The sequence below is a fragment of the Vipera ursinii genome (genome assembly GCF_947247035.1).
Source record: "Vipera ursinii genome assembly, chromosome: 1".
Classification (NCBI taxonomy): domain Eukaryota; kingdom Metazoa; phylum Chordata; class Lepidosauria; order Squamata; family Viperidae; genus Vipera; species Vipera ursinii.
The window spans coordinates 200889218-200903986 of record NC_139512.1 but is presented as its reverse complement, the minus strand read 5'-3'; positions in this window follow the sequence as shown (position 1 = coordinate 200903986).

Here is a 14769-nt window from a genome sequence, read left to right as displayed (position 1 = left end):
TATATATGGTCACCTCCTCAACTTATGTATATATTCTTTATTTTGTTATTTAATAAACTTAATGTTTGTATGTATGTATCCATCTAATCCATTACTAGAGCCAGTGCATTTTTTTGTAAAAAAATATTCCGGAACTCACATCTTGTTAACCTTTTATTTAAAAAATTATATATTCAGTTCTTAAGATAAATTTAATTTATTGTATTTAAGGCAAATGTTCATAGTAAATTTTACACTAAAAATTTAAAAAAGATTTACAATTTGTCAATGATTTTTTAAAATAAAGAAATTATTTACCTTTCACACATAGTCAATCACTGTACACACACACACACACAGCAGTTGTGTAATGAAACATAATGGTCGCCACCCGCAGTAAGCACTCAGCACGCAACCATATGACCAATAACAAGCCGAGCAGTGCCACAAGTCAAGCAGCACCATCACAACCAGTGTGGACAAAGTACGCACGCATCGGACTCGACACACAAGCAGCCCGTATGCACCATTTTAATGATTTTGCCGCCGACCTGCTATGCTCAACAGGGCGATTCAAGTTCACATGGACAAAACATGAAATTTTCAAAAGTTACTTTTAAAATTTGGAAAATCCGTCGAAAAAAGGTGCCGGAACTGGGGTGGGTCCTAACAATTTGACTTATTCTGGTACGTTCTATGACAAAAAAAGCACTGACCTTTGAACATTTTGTGATAAAATAATTATTGGCTTCTTTTCTCTTTGTATGTTTATAATCCCTAGAGATCATTGGGTCTTGTCATTAATTCCTTAGTGGGAAGAACAGTAATCCTCAAAAGGAAGTTTGGGATTTTATTTATTTACTTAACACATTTATAAGGCTACCCATCTTACTAAACTGGTGGCATGTAACCAGTACTTAAAACAATATCACAATGATTAAAAGTCTATAAAAATAAATAAAAAGAAAAGAAAATTAAAAAAAAGATTGTGGGAGAACACCCATCTAAACACAACACAACCACTGTATAGGCCCATGGGGTCCCCAAGATTGCTAGAAGAACCACTTTTTCAGAATCTTCTGAAAAACTAACAGGGATGGGGACTAAACTTACCAGGAGGAGGCAAGGATGATATGCTATAAGTATAAATGATATTGCTGTTAATTATTTTTCTTGAATATTAATTTCATAACAGACAAGTGAAAGCAATCAGCCTTCCAGGCGTTTTGACTTCGATTTCAAGTGGCATTCAGTCACCGTGGCTAAAAGAGAGGAATTTGGGGAATTGTAATTCAAAACACTGGATGATACCAAGTTGCCCATGTTTGGCTTGAGAAACTTCATTTGTCAGGTAACCACAAGGTTCAAGAAACCTGACTGTATAGATTGAAAATGCATGCTGGTGTGTATTTCAGAATCATTTGCAACATGGGAGTTCTTTAAAAGCATGAACACCAAAGCAACTTTACATTATGTTTCACTTAGTTAAACAATATTTTAAATTCCACACCCTCATGATTGTTTCATGTAGAATTTGTTCATTTGCAATCTCCACTGAGGAAAAAAAAACAATTCAAATGCACTTACATTGCTACTAATTTAAAGAAAACTTTGTACTTGTTGGCATTCTTTTCAGTAGATAAGTACTGAATGGGCACTTTAAGGGAGAAAAAGAGAGGGCACTACTGTCCAATTGAAGTTTAAGAAAAGTGTATAGACCATAACAATTTAAAAGATACAAAGAAGTTGTGACTTTTCAGAAGTTGCTGACTATAGCTCCCAGCATTCTTCATCACCGGCCATGTTGGCTGAATTTGTTGAGTGTTTTTAAACAAAATTTAGATGATGTATTCCTGATTAAAATTTAGAGGCAGATTTTACTGTAAGGTATGATATATTCATGAAAACAGCCGAACTGGATAAAAGCGCTGTGATGCATTCTTCTTCTCTACTTTTCCTAATATATCTTTTTTCCATAATCCTGAGCATATTGTAAATAAACTTATACAGAACTCACATTTCATTTTATCCTTGCAATAATACTATGATGTGGACTAAGCCAACAATATTACAGTACAGACAAAACAAATAGAATACAAACTGCTGGCTGAAATTTGTATTTAACTGACCATACTGAAGGATAATAATGCAGATAGTCAAGCTTAGTGTAACCAAAGAGTAACACCCAAAACAGGCATAAGAAAAATCCTGAATCAATTCTATCAGTAATGGACAAAGCTGATCTGATTATCCATTTTCAATGCCATGCTAATGGGGAAGGCTTAGGCAACATTGAGCTGTGTGGAAATCTCCTTAAATCCTATCAAGTGGAGTTCCCAGACAATGAATTGGAAGAGATGATCCAGTCAGCTGTGAATTGGAATGAAGAAGAGAAGAAAAAGGAGCACTAATCGTTCACTATCAAGGGCTTTCTGAGAACTCCTTGGCAGACAAAATATTTGAATTTTACCTTCTGACAGAGTACAGCAGCACGTTAGAAAAGCAACCGAAGGCTGTTTTTCAGCTCTATAAAAGCACTATCAGCTGTGCAAAGCCTGACCAAGTAGTATCACAGTGACTTTATAAACCTAGAGAATGAATGTTCTATGGTTTCCTGATTTTGCACTACCTCAGACAGTTCAAGAGGCAAAGAAGAAGGCATTAGGAAACCACGCCTTGGCTGAATTATAAAAGGGAAGGTGTGGGAGGTGCTGGTTGCCAAAGGCAATCGTTCATGTTGAGGATCAAGTTTCTGTAGACTGTTTATTTGCCTTGAACAAGTCTGTGTGAATAAAAAGGGTTGGTTTTTTTCTTGCGGTTCCTGCCTGTTTCTTGGAAGAGAGGTTTCTTCTTGTGAGCATAACAAGGACTCACGTGGGCTGGGACAGAACAAGTGCATACCTGGAGCAGGAGGCCCTGCTCACAGTTACTCAGGCCTTGATAACCTTGAGGTTAGACTACTGTGACATGGTCTACATGGGGCTGCTCCTGAAGAACCATTCAGAAACTCCAACTAGTGTAGAATGTGGCTGCATGGGTAGTAAATGGTAATAAATTATTGGTAAGGTACACTAGTTACTGGTGTGTTTCTGGGTGCAGTTCAAGGGGCTTGTTGTTACCTTTAAAGCCTCACATGGCTTGGGACTGGGTTTTCTGAGGGATCACCTTTTTCCAGAGTTTCTACCTATTTAACCAGATAAAATAGGATGGGTATGGTGCAGATCTCGTCAGCCAAAGAATGTCAGCTGATGTTGACCAGCAGACAAGGATTGTCCTCAGTGACCCCTGCTTGGTGGATCATCCTCCCTTGAGAGATTAGAATGGCCCCAACCTTGCTAATTTTTCGTAAGGCCTTAAAATTTGGCTATTTCCTAATCCCATTTCCTGGTTATATTGCTAACTGGCCAAGTACAGTATCTTGCACCTGTGTATATTGAATCTGGATGTTTTTAGTATTTTTATTGATTTTACTGTTTTTTATTGTTTTAAAATGTTTTTGCATTTATGTGACACAAACTTTCACACACAGTGTATGCCCTCCCTAGTTGTTGACCAACCAAAATCAAAGCAAGAAGAAAGCAAGGCATGTACTATTCAAGGAAGTCCTAAAGGACTTGTTCTGTTCCAGCCTACGACCGGCCCTGTTTGAATGTCAGGGACAACCCCTTTTTATAATCAACAGGCTGGAAAAAAAAACCCAACCAAATTTATTTCCAAAGAGTTCAAACAAAAGTGAAATGAAAAGTTCAAACAAGACTTAAACCAAAAGGTTAAACAAGAGTTAAACAAGAATAACAGACCAGGACTGTAGCAGAAGATTTTCAAACGGTTGCCTTCAGCAACCAGCACCTCCCACACCTTCCCCTTTTATCAGCAGTCCCAAGGTGTGGCTTCTCATTGCCTTCTCCCGAGTTGCCTCATTGCCTTCCTTTGTTCTGCTCTGCTAGACTGCCTCCTGCTCCTAGCGTCCCTGAACAAAGCCAGCTGTGGATCGTCTTTTTTCAATCCCTCGTGCTCACACGGTTGAGTCTGAACAAGATGGGAGGGGCCAGGCTGAGAGTCCTGCAGTGCATCAGAACCTCCCTCTGACACCAAAGGCTCTCCAAACCCCTCCTCCTCCTCCTCTTCAGAATCATCTGACCCAGCTGCCGGAACCACAGGCTGACACTGAATCACAACAGGACTCCAGGGCTACATCTAAGGAACAAAAGGCCTCCTTCGCATTTATTTATTTATTTATTTTTAATTCCATTTATATCCCGCCCTTTTCCGAAGACTCAGGGCGGCTTACAAGCTTAGCAGTAGCCTTCATTCTATGTATATGCCTGCTTGTTTGGGCTTTCACACACACCCCAAGCGGCATTATTACAAAGTCAGCTTAATTGCCCCCAACAATCTGGGTCCTCATTTTACCTACCTCGGAAGGATGGAAGGCTGAGTCAACCTTGAGCCTGGTGGGATGCATTAGTGAATGTCAGTATTCATGAGCCCACCCTCATGAGAACACTGAACAATATTGGTGTGCATGGCAGGGTTACAAAAAGTAAGCTACTCTTCTCTAAAAAGAACATTGCTGCTCATCTACAGTTTATGTGGATAAGCCAGAAGAGTATTGGAAGAAGGAGAGACGAGACCAAAAATAAAAATAAAAATATATGGCTTAAATGAAAAGTGTTCAGTTTGACAAAAAGCAAACACTGCATTCCAGCATAAGAACCTTATCCCATGTATGAAACATGGTGGTGGCAATATTATGACTTGGATAAGGATGCATTATCATCATTGATGAAGCTATGAATTCTGAATTGTACCAGCAAATTCTACAGGAAAATGTTAGCTTATATGTCTGTGAACTGAATCCAAAATGGGTATTGTAGCAAGGCAACAATTCAAAACACACAAGCCTTACAACCAAAAAATGGTTAAAGCAGAAGAAAAAGAATATTTTGGAATGGCCAAGTCAGAGTCCTGGCATTAATCTTATAGAAATTTTACAGAAGGACCTGAAACGGGTAATTCAGGTGAGGAAGCTCAGCAACATCCCTGAGTTAAAGCTGTTCTGTAAGGAGGAATGGGTTAAAATTCCCCCAAGCTGATGTCCCTAACTGACCAATAGTCATCAGAAACCTTTACTTGCTGTTATTGCTGCCTAAGAGGGGCATAAATAAATAAATATGCAGCCTTGGATCATTTTCCTTAATGAATGAATGAACAAATGTTTTTACTCAGGACTTCTGGGTTTTGTGCCATACCGCATGGCCACAAGATTGAGGAGCTTCATACCCCATGGCTGATTTCACCCTGCCAGGGGACCCTAAATGGGTCTGAAGTCGTCCCGGAGAGGTGACAAAGAAAGAGGGTGCCCCGATGATCATGGAATGACTGTGGCCATTCTGCTCAATCTGGAGCCTCTAACCCAACAGGAGAAAGGCTAGCTGCACACGAGCATCTAGCCCAAGCTACTTGCAGCCAAAGTCCAAGAGCATGAACCAGAACAACGGTGAACAGCCTGCTTGGAACTGGTGAGAGTATTGATCTTCTCTCCTCTACTCTGTAACTAAGTCCTTGGAAAAGATCCCCAAAGTAAGAAAACCTCCAAAAGTGAAGGGAGGGGACTATAAACCCAATCCCTCATAGACAGAAGCAGTGAATTAACCTTTAAGGGGGAAAGAAATACATTGGAATCAAAATTAAAATACTACAGTCTGGATAAATCTAGAAATTAAAAAAACTGCTAAGATTATACTTTAAAGGGTTTGGTGAAACTATAAAAATAATTATAAATAATAATAATCTTTCATCTGAAAAAGCTGGAAAACAAATAACTACTGACACCTAGTGGAGAACTAGAATATCTATATTACATTGTGCATTAACAATACTGACTCAGAAATTGGCAAGACACCCAGAAACAAAGAATAATCTGTTCCCTTGAACTTTAAAAACCTCAGAAGACAGCTGGGTGAGAACAAAGAAAGAATACATACTGGGCCAGCCATAAGATTAAAAATTGTCTGAAGAAAAAGAAATACTCTGACTGTTGTCTAAACTCAAGAATTGTTTACAGGGAAAAAAACTTTGATTCTGGGCTAATCTTTTGGGGGGAGTTTACAGGAAGGACTAAAGGTGGCTAAATATACTGAATTGCAATTTTGACTGACTACTGACCCCTGAATAAAAGAACTGTTATAAAATACTGATTTTACTGATGCCTTGACAATTGGAAATACAGTGGATTATAAAAACTATATATAAAGATAAGAACTATACAAATTGGGCTGTTTGGATTCTGAGTTTGGCTGGTTTGATAAGGCTAATTATAGAGACTATGGCACTGATGAAGGACTATTTGAAAGGGGGACACAACATGGACATTGCATACTTATCAAAAAATGACAGAAAACCACATTTAATACTTATTCCCGAAGGACCTAGCCTGGAATATCAAACACCACCATAAACAAGATTTCAAGGCAAGACAAATACTTTCCAGGAGGAAATGTATGCAATGCCACAACAGATACAAATGACAATAGCTTCAAACCACGAGGAGATCAAAAATAACTTTGATGACATAAATGAGCACATCTCTAATCTAAACCTACAATCAAAAAACACTCAGAACATGATGGTAAAGAATGAACAAACAAATTAGATAACAGAACATAAATTATAAGAAAATAATTTAATCAGCAAAGCTACAAATGAAGAGAAATATAATTTAACACAAATAGGAAAAAACCTATACGACTTTGACATAACAATAAAAATGGAAAAGATAATAATCAGAATAATCAGAATGTCAAAATAAATCTGAGGATAAGAAAGAAGATTTACAAAATGGGCTATAGAACTGCCAGGAGAATCATTAGAGTTTGGGAAACAAAAAACATATATTCTATGCACCCTGTCTTACTTACTTACTTACTTACTTACTTACTTACTTTACAAAATACTAGAACTTCCTGGCAAGCAGAATATATCAACCTGGAAAGCTACTTGGCAAAAGAAGAAGGCAAGAGACAGATTCAAGAGATTTGACTCGCCCTACCAGATGGAGTATTACATGAACAAACACTTGTTTGAACACAATTAAAAGAACAGATAATTTTGGATATAAAGGGGCCCTACAATAAAAGGGATAAGAGATATAAGTAATATAGTATTCTTCATAATATATAAAATGTAAAAATATTGGGATAATTTATGTGAATGAAAAGTTTGAAATTTAAAGGTAAATTAAGCTGAATGAGAATTAGGACTGACTGAAATACTGAGGGGAAATTAAGCTTAAATAAGAACTTTGAAAATAAGATGTATAGTGATTTTACAAATATAAGTGAAATATAAACTGATCAGAGAAGATGTTATAGGTAGATATCATAAGATAGATAAGCAGTTATAGTATTTTTATAATGTATGAAATATGAAAACATTGGGATGATGTATCTAAATGGAAAATCTGGATATTTATATGATTAATGTTGAGCAAATTATGACTAATAAGAATTGTTTGAATATTAAGGGGAAATTAAGCTTAAATAAGAATTATGAGAATAGGATATATGGTGAACTAATAAAATGTTTTTTATAAAAATAACACAAGTTGGTAAGAAAAAATGTCATACATGGACATTATTATTATTTGTATAAACATGAAAAAATGTTTATATTTAACCATTTATGCATTGAAAATATTAAGAAATGAATTTAAGGTTGAAGAAGGAAAATACTATTGGAAGAAGGGAAAATCAAAGAAATACACCATTAATTAATATACTAATTATGGATTTACAAAAAATAATTATTGACTGTTAATTACTATTGTGTTTTTCCCCAAAAAATATATGAACCAAGCAACATGCTGCACACTAGGCACTAAAGATTGTTATTGTAAAAAATCAATACAACTTTTCTAAAAAATAAATAAATAAATATTCCTCTCTAGTGGCCTCCAAGCAAGACAATTTATAGCTGAGCTTGCTTCTTTTCTTGCAGACATTTCATTACCCAAACTAGTTAGGGTAATGAAACGTCTGCAAGAAAACAAACAAGTTCAGAGAGCACCAAGGAGCCTTCATTTCAACCCTGAGTTACCAATCTTCTCCTTTATTTGTACAATGTACAGCATTTCCTCATGGCTTCCAGCTTCCCTCTTGGAGATTTTGAAATTAATAAATCAGTTGAAGAGTGAGAAAATCCCTGGCAGCAACCAAATACCACCTGAACTGGTGGGCTCCTGCCCTGGTCCCATATTTTTATCCACATTAACAACATATTTCAAGAGTGCCAGATCACTGGAACCAGTTCATAACTATTCCTTTCCTTAAGGCAGGAAATAGTACAAAACCCATACAGTTACACTATTGAGTGTCTCCAGGGTCGAAACAGAAGGTATTGTTTGATGGAAATTTTCTGTAGCTTAACCTCCTTGCTAGACTTACCATAGTGGAGCAGGCAAAGGCAGAGGTTCTCATAAACAGTCTGGTCCCATACTCAGTAGAGCAAAAATACTCCACTACTCCACAATGGGGATTATAGATTTATTTTACAAAGTGACAGCCAGTAGTCCACAGTTAAGTAAATAGCAACATGTAACGTAATGAGTAGGACATCTTGTTCTGCATATTCACCCAAAGAGAAAGGACCAACTACTCACACACTCACAGCTTTTGCCTGCAGATGCTAATCAATCATCCTTCCAAGTAATTTAAAAAATGACATTAGAAACCTTGCTTTCCCTACAATGCATGATTTTTGCTACAACAGGGGAAAAAATAATTTTAGAACAATGGAAAGATTCTCCGAGGTTATCTAATCTAATTTATGCTCAATCCAGGATCAGCAATGCAGGATTCACTTACAGTATCCTTGATATATGACTCTCCAGATTTGTTTGTTTTGTTATGTGTAATTAACTTCAGTGACAGTGTCCTCTCAGGCTTTCTATTTAATAGTCAAGCCATTTTTATCATTAAGAAGTTTCATTGAATGTTTAATTAGATTTTGCTTTCTAGCCATTTTCACTGATTGGTTTGTCTTTGGAAGCAATAGAATATTCCATTCTTTCTTGAACTATGCATTCTCTTCTGCATGAAGGCCTTGGAGGTATTATTTATTTATTACTTATTAAGTTGATATACCACTATTCTAGTTAGTTTTTTTCCTCCTGATCTGACTGGGAGATTCCTAGAAATATCCCTTCAGATTGTTGTGATTCAGGGTCAGCCTGTGGGTTCGGCAGTTGGGTCGGATGACTCAGAGGAGGAGGAGGAGGGGGAGGGGGGTGTTGAAGAGCTTGCTGAGGGGATTGGACAGCTTGATGAGAGCCCTCAGCCAGGCCCCTCTCATCTGGTCACGACGCAGACCCAGCTGTGTGAGCCTGACAGCGTGGATGAAGATGACCCACAGCTGGCCCTGTTCAAGGATGCCCGACGCAGGAGGCAGTCAATCAGGAGTAAACAGAGGAAGGCAATGGGGCTCCTCGGAAGGAGGCAGAGAGAAGCCACGCCCTGAACTGTATTTAAGGGGGAATGCGTGGGAGGGCTGGTTTGCTGAAGGCAATCGCTTGAAAAGCTCCTGTTTCTTGGTTCGTGTCTTGTTCTATTTGTTTTTGTAGCAATAAATTTGGCAGGCATAATTCCAGCCTCTTGCCTTCTTGTAAAAGGGGTTGTCCCTGCCTTTTCTGCAGGGCCGGTAGCAGGCTGGTACAGAACACAGATGGTCAGATCCTAAGCCATTTATGACTTTTAAAGGCCATTACCAGGACCATATATTATGCCCAGTAAGCAAAGGATTACACAGGTATTGCATTCTGTTATGTCCATTAGCAGCTTAATCAATTTATTTTGCATCAATTATACCATAATTCCCAAATACTTTTCAAGCACAACTCCATGTAATGCACAGTGTGATAGTCAAAAGAGAACGAAATCAAAGTAAGATAAGTACACCCAGTGCTTTTTTTGTAAAAGAAAAAGGTGCCGGAACTCACACATGTCATACAACCTGCCTTGCCTACCCTACAAGGTTCCATCCAAAAAAGGTGCCGGAACTCCGTTCTGAGCATTCTATGAGAAAAAAAGCCCTGAGTACACCTCTTTAAATCAGAGTTGGTACACTAGACATATTTATGCAAATATGTGTTTCACCACAGATGTCACAAGCAAATCTAGTAACATCTGGGGATTAAGGAATACTCCAAAGTATATGAAATGTGTTATAACTTCCCAAGCCTACTCTTTTCCAGGCTAGACATAGTTTCTCATACAAATTGGTTTTTAGATTAGATTTTTATCCTTTATAAGTTCTACTTTATAAGACTTTATAAATAAATCAAGGCGGAGAAGGTACATAATATTCCTTCCTCTTTTTATTTCTCTGCAACAACAACTTTGTGAGGTGGGTTGGGCTGAGAGAGAATGACTGGCTCATGTGGGATTCAGAGACCAGTCAACGCAGGGTGTCCCAAATATGTCTGTCTGCCTATGCAGAGTTTATTGTATTCATATAGTTTTAACAAGCAGGAAATTAGGCAAAGCAAAAGCATTGTTTATTGGTGTACTTCCTAGTCAATCTTAGAGAACATCTGAACATCCCAAGCCAGGGCAGAGTCTTCCTTATCTAGCTGGTTCCTTGCAGTCCTTGGCAGTGCTAATTGGAATGAGCTCATAGACATGTGAATAACAAGATACTGAGGCAGGCAGTTTTCTGCACAGGGTCCTTTCCTATCCTTGACCTCCATCTCTACATTTCACTCTTTTCTTTTTTATTTGCCAAGGACTTGTAAAAAGGATTAATGGAGGGGTCCTAATCAGGAGAGGAATATCCTTGCAATTGCTTATACAAGGTATATACCTGGCCTTGAGGCAGTGTGGGAGGGGGTTTAGGGCAAAAAGCTGTGATACATACAGTATGTTGAAAAAGGAAGGGAGACACTGAACAAAGCAGCATCCACCAATCAAAATAGCACAAATAATGACTAAATAGCGTAGGATATTCCCCAATAAATTTGTGGGTAGCCAGGTCCATAGGCTCTCCCACCAAGATTTTAAAGGGTCAATTTTCAAAAATCAGAGGCCAAATTGTGTAAAATATTGAGCTGGTGTTGTATGGTTCCTGATTCATCTGAAAGATTGAAACAACACATTCCTTCAAAACTTTCACAACCCAAATGCTGACGCAGAAGCAAATAATCAATAGCAGCACAATTTTGTAAAATACCTTTACGCAAAGCTTGCAGCTCGTGGTTGATTGCTGAAATAGCTATAGAAGTAGCATTCATTGTTTTTGCCAAATTACACGCAATAGTGTTAATGTTAAAATGAGCGCGAACAACAAGCACTGGCACACCCACTATAGATATAGCCAAAGCTACGTATTCTGCTTTATTAAGTAAAGCTGTTTCAGAGTCAGAAGTGCTATCTAGTGTGACTCCTCGTTGAAAACGGTTTGAGTGAATTTGATGTTTGGAAAGCAAAACAGGAATCAACCGGCGGAGACAACGCTGTGCTTCACTAATATTAGCAGGAATGTAATTAAAGGTTTCTTGACCACATGTAAAAAACCATCCCTGCGGGAGCCAAACATGAGCAAAATTAAAGGAAGTTTCCTCAAAAGCTGTACAATTTAAAACAGGTGAACTAATACGAAAACAGTGAGGTTTTTTACTTGAAGACGTACAATTAACTATTTTAGCACATGTTATATTCTCAGGGATTGCTACTATCGGGGTGTGCAAAGCAATTACATCAGGGGGTAGATCATAGGCAGTCAACCCCCAACTAGATATAGTCCCAAAGTTAAAGTTTTTATACAACAGAAATTTGCTCAAGCCAGTGAAGTTTTGAATTACTGCAGAAGGAGTAAAGACAGGAATCAGACATGTAGAAAGCAAATTTTCCATATCATACAATTCAGATAAGCAAAAGAATTCATTTTGTGTGATGTTAGCTAGCTGCACCCATAGGTTTTGCTTCATTTGCTAAGTGAATGTTTGGGTAAGATGACAGCTGCTGACACTAAAGGGCAACAATTAATAATCAAGCATAAACAAATAATGGCTAAGGAATTAATGACAGTGCATAAATTCTCGGGTGTTTGCTCCACATGCTGCTGTTGCAGCACTGCCTGCGCTTTGGTGGTCAGGCTTTTCATATCTCCCCACGTTACTGGACGGCTGGTCTGGCAAGATCGTATTGGCCACTGTGCCATCTGTAAAGTCATTTTGGCCATTTCTGGAACCAGATTCTGGGACTGGTTCCACGACATCCTTAGCTGGGCAGACGCAACATGCTGGAATCCACAAAGGTCCTGTAGGAGCAAGCATAGCAGTATATCCTCCTCCCCAAGTAATTAGAGGAATTGGCCCTAACCATGTTTTGTCTGGCAATGCCCAATAATATACTAGAGGGGGAGGCAAACTTGTTTTCTGTTGAAAGTGTCTCCTATAAGTGGTTGAATTTTGAATAGAGACATTCAACTGATTTAAGGTAAATAGTGTCTCTGATAAGTGGTTGAATTTTGAATAGAGACATTCAACTGATTTAAGGTAAATAGTGTCTCTGATAAGTGGTCGAATTTTGAATAGAGACATTCAACTGATTTAAGGTAAATAAAACTTTTTAAACCTGTTGTGTTACCCATGACAAATTGGGTACCCGAAATCCCTCCTTTTTTATTTGTTTGTGAAAACAGTCCTTAAAGGACCGATTAGCATGTTCCACACTGGCTTTACCTGTGGAATTGTAGGGTAAGAATAATATTCCAGGTTGTACAAAATTGCAAAAAGGCCGATGAAGAATAGACCGGGCCGTTATCAGTTTTTAAAGAAGAGGGTTTGCCCAAGGCAGTAATGGCTGAAAAAAGATGAGAAATAACATGATTAGCCATTTCCCCTTGTTGAGGTGTGGCCCAAAGTGCTCCTGAATAGGTATCAATAGATAAATGAATATACTTCCAGGGAGCCAAGGATGGAACATGAGTGACATCCATTTGCCATAGTTGATTAGAGGCGAAACCAAGGGGGTTAACTCCTGTGTCCCCTGAGGGGATGCCCCAGAACATTGGGGACAGGATGAAACAATTTGCTTGGCTTGGTCAAGTGGAATATGGCAAGCTTGTGCCAGCCCCATGGAATTTTGATGAAAAAAAAAGTGACTGAAAAAAGGATCTGAAAACAAAGTGGGTAAAACATGAACAGCAGTATCGGCATGGCTGTTGCCTTCAGAAAGAGGTCCAGGAAGAGACGAGTGACTGCGTATGTGAGAAACAAAATATAAATGCTTTCTGTCTTGTAGTAATTGCTGTAAAGTTAAAAACAGAGCCATGAGATTGGAGTCAATCCTGGGTGTGATGTAAGCACCTGGAAGATTAAAAATAAATTGACACACATAATGAGAGTCAGAGATTAAATTACAAGGCTGTTGAGAAAAAGTATAAGAAGCTAAAATAGCAGCACACAATTCTGAGCGTTGCGGAGACGACTGTATTTCAGTATAGGACACCTTCCATGTATCATCCTTGTAAGCAATCGCTCCTCTCATTCTCCCTCCATCTGAAAAAAACAGTCAGAGCTTGCAAAAGCAGAGAAGACGAAAGCAATGGGCGGATAGGAAAGGAAGAAGTCATTAAACACACAAGCCTAGGATCTTTAGGCAAATGATATGCAATACAGCTCACATAGTCAGTTAAAGCACACTGAAGAGATAGGTTATTCTGAAAATAAAATTGAAAATCAGATTCCAATAAGATGGAAACAAACTTCTGTCAAGTAGGTTAAAACTTACAAATCTAAACAAAACAATGCAGAGTAATTTCTTTGAAAACTCAAAAGATTTCAAAAAGAATTGTCCAACAAGTACTGTCTCCTCCTTCCAGGAAAAAAAAACTGCAAGCTGAAACTGCAAGAGTGGGTATTAAACTTCCCATCCACCCTCCCTTTCTCAAACCAGAATTCTAAGCAGAGAGAAAAAAAACAGTTAAAACGACCAGTACCCCCCCTTCTTCTTCTGTCTCTCTCATTCTTAAAGTAACACAGCGTGGAGAGGGGGAGAAAGAGACTGGAGGGGGAAAAGAAAAGGTAAAAGGAATTTTCCTTCACATGCATTTTCCACAAATTCACTCACAGATCTCCCATAAACTCTTCACATGCAAACACAACAATAAAATCAGCAATTTACTGTTTTTTAGGGCTAACACACACACATTTACACATTAGCAAATTAACTCATTCACGTCCATTCCAACTGCTGGCATAAACAATTTCACATACAAAAATTTCATTTCATACTTTCTCCAGGCAAACCAATCACTATTATTATAATTTCAGGGAGCTGTTTACAAGCCAATGAGCTCCTTGTTCCAAATCTCTTTTTGTTTGTTTGTTTGTTTTTAAATAAGGCCTTTTGGTTTATTTTATCAGAGGGGATTTAGACCCTCTTCCAAGTCTTGGAATAACACAGAACAACATAGACAGATGTATATACACAGATACTAATAAAACAACATTCATTTAGACATATGGCTTGTCCCGCAAGAAAAACCAGGAGGTGATTCCAACCAAATACGGTTTTATAGGGCCCTTTAACCATCTCCCATTTTTCTCACCATTCCAAGTCCAAGCTTAATGTTCCAAATGTACAGATATAAGTATAAAAAAACAAAACACACATCAATTTGGAGTTTGAAGCCAAAACAAGCTTCCCCTTTTAATTAAAAGGAGAGGAACTTTTATGGTTACTTACAATTTATCCCACCAACTTCAAAAGACAGTGGAGAAAGACTAAAAGG